General features: G+C 34.5%; 1 long non-coding RNA gene across 1 annotated transcript; it reads left to right on the forward strand.

Moving 5' to 3' along the window:
- Nucleotides 1–23: 23 nt before the first annotated feature.
- Nucleotides 24–4,274, forward strand: LOC112961339. Its single transcript, XR_003251995.1, has 2 exons — nucleotides 24–453; nucleotides 1,062–4,274. It is a non-coding gene; the product is annotated as an uncharacterized LOC112961339 (long non-coding RNA).
- Nucleotides 4,275–7,769: the final 3,495 nt, after the last annotated feature.

Below are 7,769 nucleotides of genomic sequence, written 5' to 3' on the forward strand. Positions count from 1 at the left end.
GGGGGGGGGGGGGGGAAACAGCCTCCAGCCAAACATGATGTTTGGATATGTTGTATCAAACTTAGAGGCAAATAACAGCAATTACAATAATGTTACATTTATAGTTACGCTTTCACAGAAACCCTGGCATACAAAGTTGTGTTTTCTCTTTAAGTATTTCGACTCCCTCAATACAACAATATGATGTTACTGAAATGATGTTAACTATAGTATCTAGCAGTGTGCAAGTATATTTGAAAAGCAGCCAATGTAGGTCATATTTATTGTAGGTCATATGACTGATACTCATTTGTGTGTGTTAGATCTCAAATGTATTGATGGAAATGTATTTAATTTCCTTGATTGTCTGACACAGATATTTGATAACCTATTGTGTATGCAATATGCCATTTTAACAGTCCTGGAGTCTGAAGTTCTGTTCAGCCACAAAACAGAGAGCAAAGATGACAGCGGGTCAGATTTACACATGCTGCTCACCTTATGTTCCTTAATTGTGTTCTGCAGAGACCATGTCTAAGGACAGAGCTAGTTTCATTTTCATGCCCATTTAATCTCTGGCTTCTCTACTGGGACTACCACCAACTTAGCTGGGATAGTGTTTTATTATGATAATATGCATTTACTGAGAAATGGACAAAATGCTAAAAAAAGCCATTTTACATGAGCCACAAAACAGCAATGGAAAACAGTATGTCAAGTTAGTATCAATCTGCCCCTGATTTTAGCATGCATCTAGAAGTGAAAAGTTGTTTAAACTATTACCAGTCCTTGAAAATGACTCCAATTAATGTTTCCTGTTCAGGATCGTTAATCACTTCATTCAGTTTCTTGTGGGGCTTTGGATGAAGGTAGTTTAATCATTAGCAACAAGATGTACTGTTGATCACATGTATGTAAGTCCACAATGTTTAACAGTACTATTATTTATTTAAAACTTCTTGTCTATGTATGGGATTCGTATATTTGAGTACCTAATATGTATCTATTCAGATATAGAAAGTAAGGATACACTTCTATTAAGATAATAATAAATATTTGTTTATTATTTCTTTACTTTTCAGTGACTCCTGTCTCCATCTTAACAGAGCATATAATCCTCTTTGGGAACTACATCTATGCCTAGTTTCAAGCCTTTAAACTAAATTACTATAACCATCAGCATCTGTAAAAAAGATTTAGATATATATATATATATATATATATATATTTCCCAAAGCATTAAATCACCTCCAATTTTTTTTGTGCTCAGATAAGCCATTTTCTTCAGATGAGTCACTTTCGGACTAAGGCCAAGTATGAGAACTTCAGCCTCTAAAGTAAAAAGCACTGCCAAGAGATCTAAAATTTCTCAGTATAATGCACTACAGTGATGCTGTAATAAAGTTACTAATATTTTATCTCATGTGAACAATTGATCATTCCTGTCAAATTCCCAATAAAGTATCCTTATCGTAATTAATACAAATGCCTGTCTGTAACTGATGTCCTTCTTCTTTTCATGAACTCTTCAAGGCACCTACTTTATGCATGAGATTACCATAACTTTTTTTAATGTGAAATTGTTYTTTGGCAATGTTTATTGTACATTGCCCAATGCATTTATTAATGCAGCTGGATAATAGATGGGTGTGGGAAATTTATAGGAACTGTTGTTCCCATGGAGGATCTACTGTAGTTGCAATGTTAGTTTCAATGTAAGATTTTATTTCACTTACAGTTTTAGCCATCAAAAATAAAAGCCTAGCCAAAGATTACTGAAACTACAGATAGCTAGACCACAGCTCCTGAAGACATTTTACATAGACAAGATACAACTATTTATACAAATTAAGAAATACCAAGAATTACCCAAGGGATTTAAAAGTGCTATAAATATCAAGACAATATTTAGATTACAGCTACAACGGAGTCCCCAGCAACATTAATTCCCAGAGTTGGTATCCCAGTTACCATATAATTACAGATTAAGTGCACAAAGTACAAAATATAAAGTTACATAATGAGACACTTTCAAGTGAGACTATGCAAGTGATCCCAGTGAAAGTTTAAACAAATTTTTTATACACAGTTTCACATTAGACACTAAGCCTAAACTTCTCTCATTCAGATTTCTATTTTTATATTTGAACAGTGACATTAGTAAATATTGCAACAGCATGCAGCTAAACTGAAAGAACAATTGGTGAAACAGCCACATCTATATTTGTCCCTTTCCAGACTTCAAATGGTCTGAACAATGTATATGTTGTCATTCAGAGTAATGATGTTTTAGTGCTGCTTTTCCCTATTCTTACCACTGTGGCTAGTTATATTCATGTGTTTCAGCTTTTCTAAGAGTTATATTGAAAGGCCTTCAGCATAAGCAGTTTTTCTCATTAAATGTTTCGATAATGACTTGAACAATGGATTTTAACTTGAGTTAATTGGGGGTTCTGGACATAATTGCAATATAAGTATTAAATGATAATTAATAGAAATAATAACTGCCTGAAAGACATAAAGAGACAATAGGCAATTATTTTAACAAGTGTACATTGTAGTTTTGTTATTTATTTTGGATAGTCCTTAACTTAAATATGTCCATGGTTCATACAAAAAGTCTTAATGTAACATTTTCTGAATTGATCTGATTCACAACTGGATTACACCACTTCTATGCTGATGAAAGTCTGAGTTACATCAACACAAAACTGGTATAGTTTAGTGGTGAATAAGGCCTGGAAGTATATTGTTATGACTTCTTAAGCGTGTAGGTTCCTATCTACTGTATGTGAAGGGAAGCTAAGTAAACAGTCTGTACTCAGTTTAACTTTGTGACAATCCCAAATTTACACTGATTAAATATTACATTACACCATACAAAGAGGTTTTCTCTATATTTGGTTACATTATTTTTCAAATTGTAATTAAATATAGTGATGAACATAAATGTATTGTGTGACTATGATTTGGATTATTATGCAAGTACCAATAAAAAAACTTTGTAACACCGCAACCTATTTTGTATATGCTGTGTTCCAGAAATGGTTAGGAATGTTTTACAGTTATTTTTAAACATTTTATTGTGACTTTTTGTTTGTATTTCTCTTCCTTAGTTACCATGGGTGAGCTTCTGAATTCTGACTGAGGAACACTTGGTATGGCATTCCTCATGGAGGAGAAAAGGCATAAAGGTGATGTTAAGGCACCTTTACTCCCCTGATTTGGACTGCTTTGCTCCTGGACAGTCTCCTCAACACTGACTTTGAGCTATGATGCAGCCTCTTAGCCTAAGAGTCTGTTTTGACAGCTGATGCCAGCACATAAATCTTGCACTGGTCAAAACAAATGGAACGGAACGAAAACTAGAGCCATGCCGAGTGAGGACGCTGACATCTGTGGATCGTAACCATCAATCCCTTGCTCACGAGAGCCTGCAGAGCTGCTTCTGGCCACACTGAAGACAGAGTTAAATGTGAAGTTGGCAGAAAGAGCAAAATATGAAATTGCCCAAAATACACTTTTGCTCAGTATTTTGCCTATGCCCCAGTGATGATTTTGAACAATTGCCTTTGGTAAGCTTCTCGGATCCAAAAAGGGTAACTTCTAATGTTGTTGAGGATCTTTGTGTCCAAAAAAGCAATCCTGAAAGAGGACTGTACCAAATTTTAATCAAACCTGAAATAACTTTTCTATAGGAAATGAATTACATTAGCTTTATAGTAGCTTTATAGGAGCTGTACACTAGTTACGTTGCTCTTTGAAGGCTGCTAATTAATGTTGCATCCCTCTGTAGGAAAACTATCACTCCTCTCTCTCCCGTGGTAGGAAGGAAGAAGTTCTGTGGCAAGTTTATTTAAAATTAATGGTGGTGGATTTTTTAAGCTGATGAAAACCCATAAGAATCCCTTCTGAAGTAATGAATTGGTGAATAAATGATGTGGAAATAGACACTGTAAATGTATCGCAATTATCATTCCAGAAATATTCTATATAGGCACATTTATGATAACCATCATGCTAACCATTGAATGAATCCATATTTCTGTAATTGTCAAATGAATTTCATTTATTTTACATTTTATGGCTTCCTTATCTCTATTCTGAGCATTAATATTTTGCACAAAGGGCTAACACTACAATCCAAATCTCTAAGTAGTTTTTATCAACACTGTTGTATATATGTGCACACATAAAAAATTCATTACTTTTTCACTGTCAACCTATTCATCTTGTTTTCTGTCAGTAATCTCAATCATGTAAAAATGAGGACAAAAAATATGTGAATTTCTGGATTCAGTGTTGGCTTAATGATATTTACCATTGAATGTCTTACAGACTGCCATGTTTGGAAACACAGGTCTAATCCCATTGAAGCAAGGAGATCCACATGTTCCAGTGAGATGAACTATCCTATTTCTAGACCTATTAGACTAATATATTGTGCTTTAAGTACTTTGATTTGTAGAAAAGCTACCTTGAAACATTTTTATGAGGACTTAAAAATAATCTTTTTGATTTTTGTCAATTTGCAAAATAGGGTTCATGGTAAGAGGGAACTTTACTTTGGGGAAAATACTGACTTTTTTCAGAATATGTTAAAATATTTACGGAATTTCTTCATCATAAAAGAAATTCAATTTTAACTGTAATTAAACAAGAATCACTGTGTCTTTCCCATTTCTCTTCTTTATGAATCTTCAGCTGACTTTCTTGTGTTTTCCTTTTCTCYTTTCCACCTGGCAAATATAAACAACATAGTCTTAAGTGCTAAGAAATCTTTTTTTAGTATTTACCTTTTCTCTTCTGAACAAACAAAATATAAAACATTGCCCTTGTTTGAGTAGCATAACTAAAAAACATTATAGATTTTTTTTTCATTTTCCTGTGGGGAAAAATGGTTTGAGAGAGTGATTTTTTTAAATCTGAAATAGATGTTTTTTCAGTTATACCTCTCCTAAGTTCTAAGGCATGAGAGCTGCCAAAACAATAAAACTAAAGTAGTATTTTAAATGTTTTTATTCACAGGTATCATCCACTAGTTTCCTCCATCAAAAGATATTTTGATACTGTCTTACATAGCAGATGTGAGTAATATGCTAGGTCAGTAAGGAAATATTGACTTTCCAGGCCACAAAGTTGAAAGAGTTTTGTATTAACTCATTTCCATACCTGCAAGCAAGCAAAAACTCTCAACAGGGAGAGTGGCTTTACCAGGTGCTTTGAGAAGAACACCTTAGCCTAGAGCTGTAAGTAATCTTTATCATGATTTCTATAAATAAAATCTTTTAAATATTTTATTTTATTAAACTGAGGTTGAGAAAATGCATACATTCTGATTAACCATGCTAGAGCAACACAGCAGAGGTTACAGCTGAACATCATGACAGCATCAGCTCAACACATTTTCATGACGTTTCAAAGCATTCCGATTACACAGCGTACCTTCAGATGAAACAGAAATACTTTTGGCAAGAAGGCCCCCTTTCGAATCTGCACAGAGGAGATTTAAATGAAAAAAATAGCCTTGCTCTTTACTGTTGGTGAGACAGATCCACTTAAATATAAATGTAGGTGGCACAGAACCCCATCAATTTGTAGAAGAAAAATCCGTGTAAACTATAGTGGCTGTTATGAGGCCCTTAGGGCACTGCTTCTCAACCTTTGTGTGATGGTGAGTCTTTATCTGAAGTTAAAATTTATTGTACTTCCCTCTTCCTCCCACACCCCTTCCATTTTCTATAAAAGCGGGAGTAAAAAGTGTTTCAGTTATAAGTTTATCTAACTTTTGTGTATTTTGAGAGTGTAGTGATGACACTGTGGCTACGATACTCTGGTACAAGCAAGGTTTGTAGAAGGTTTGACAAGGTTTGTAGAAAAGGTAGTAGCTTTGATTAGACCAACTGATACAACTGGTGAAAACGAACAGGCTCTTAGACTTGACTGAAATTTGTTAATCAGGGCTGACAAGTAGCAAAATCCAAGCTGGACATGATTGTTCTTGTATAATAAAATTATTTTAAGCAATTAAACCCCTGGAGAGAAAACAGTTGSTAACATGAATGTACAGGGATGAGTCAGAAAGAAAACTGTAAGCTTTAAAAACAGTGTTGGTACTGAGTCTATGATTTTTTTATCCACAGTTAAGAATTTAGTTCCCAGGATCTTTTTTTTTTAATGATTTGTAGATCCCCTGTGAGTATTTGGGCTGTGCAAGAAATGGAGTGGATTGTTTAGGAAAAAGTACTCTCCTAACTTTTGCTGTGTTGTGTCCGTGGTGAGTTATCTGTGCGAGCTCACTGTGAWGCATAATGGTTGATAGTTTCACACACATCCTTCTCATGAGTGTATTTGATGTGTTTGATGTAATATATCACATTTGAAAAAGTGTATGAGCAGGACCCATGGAAATTAATAGTTCTTTTGGGCACTTACATTGATTATGTTATATTTGTTGGTATTTATGAATTTTGCATTTGCTGTGCAAGGTTTGGTCCTGATGGGTGTTTGTTAGTACATGGGGAATTTGCTTTGGGTTATGAGTTTGGCAAAACTGGAAGGGTTATTTGAAAATAGAAGTGGAAAATGGTTCCAGGAAGAAGTCTTCCAGGATGTGTTTTAGTAGATGCTGTAATTGTTTAACAATTTTCATGTACATACATGTCAGGTAGCATGTAATAGACAGGAACATACTGTCAGTGAGGGTTTCCTTTTTGCATTATTAGGTTCATAGATGGTATTCAGGTGGCTAATTCAAATACACAGCCTGTTTCTTTCAAGGCAGTTCTTTAGATTGGTGAAGTAGGTGTTGTGAGAACAGATGTAGTAATACACAAGGGTCTGGCTGTATATTATAGGTTATTCTAGTGTGTTTTGGATGGTGGCTGATCTTGTGAAGTGTATGCTGACTTGTGGTTTTTTTAATATATGGTAATTTGTATTGCCTTTTTTTGTCGGCCACATTATCTAGAAAGATGATGTTCATATTCCAGTATAGGAGGGGTAGTAAATACTGAATTTGCAATGGAAATCAATGGAGAATTTCAGATTAATGTGTATAGGGATGTGTATATTTGAGATACTGAGTAGGTTTGGTGGCACCATTTTCTCAATACCTTCCCATGAGTTGTTCATATACAGGCTGGCATACCGGTGCAAGGGAGACATTTTAGGGTGCTTTTTCAAACTTTGGTTACCCCTTCCCTACTGATTTGCACAATTCATTAGAAGCAGTAGCCATCTCCATCTGAAAACCACTGATTAATGGGTATCAACATTCTATTAAAGGAGAAAAACAGTTTTACTCTTTTTCCATTCTTCCTCCATCATCAGCAAAAACCATCTTGAAATCATCCACTAGGAAGCCTTTGGGAGAGAAATCCTCAGATTCTTAAACTACTTATTAAGATATTCACATATTGAAGGATACTGTCCTTGTCAGGTTATTCAGCATTTTAGATCTGCAGAGACATTTTCCCATGCTGCCTCTGAAGAAATAGGAAATTGCTAGAGGACGGTTGTGTCCTTTTCTGTGACATATCCATATTTACTATATGAACTGTTTTGCATGCAGTTCAGGTGTGTATTTATGTTTCAATACAGTTATTAATAAACAGAGTTCTGGAGATACATATATATGTATATATCAACCTGCTAAAGCCTAAGTCTGAAATATCATGTATTATTTATATATATTCATATATACATCAATGTGGCATACACACACACAAATATTTAAGTGATAGGCATTCACCCTTACAGTGTAAAACTCCTATAGCATAAGTTTAATT

Source organism: Apteryx rowi, unplaced genomic scaffold, assembly GCF_003343035.1.
Source record: "Apteryx rowi isolate R43461 unplaced genomic scaffold, aptRow1 scaffold_131, whole genome shotgun sequence".
NCBI classification, from domain to species: domain Eukaryota; kingdom Metazoa; phylum Chordata; class Aves; order Apterygiformes; family Apterygidae; genus Apteryx; species Apteryx rowi.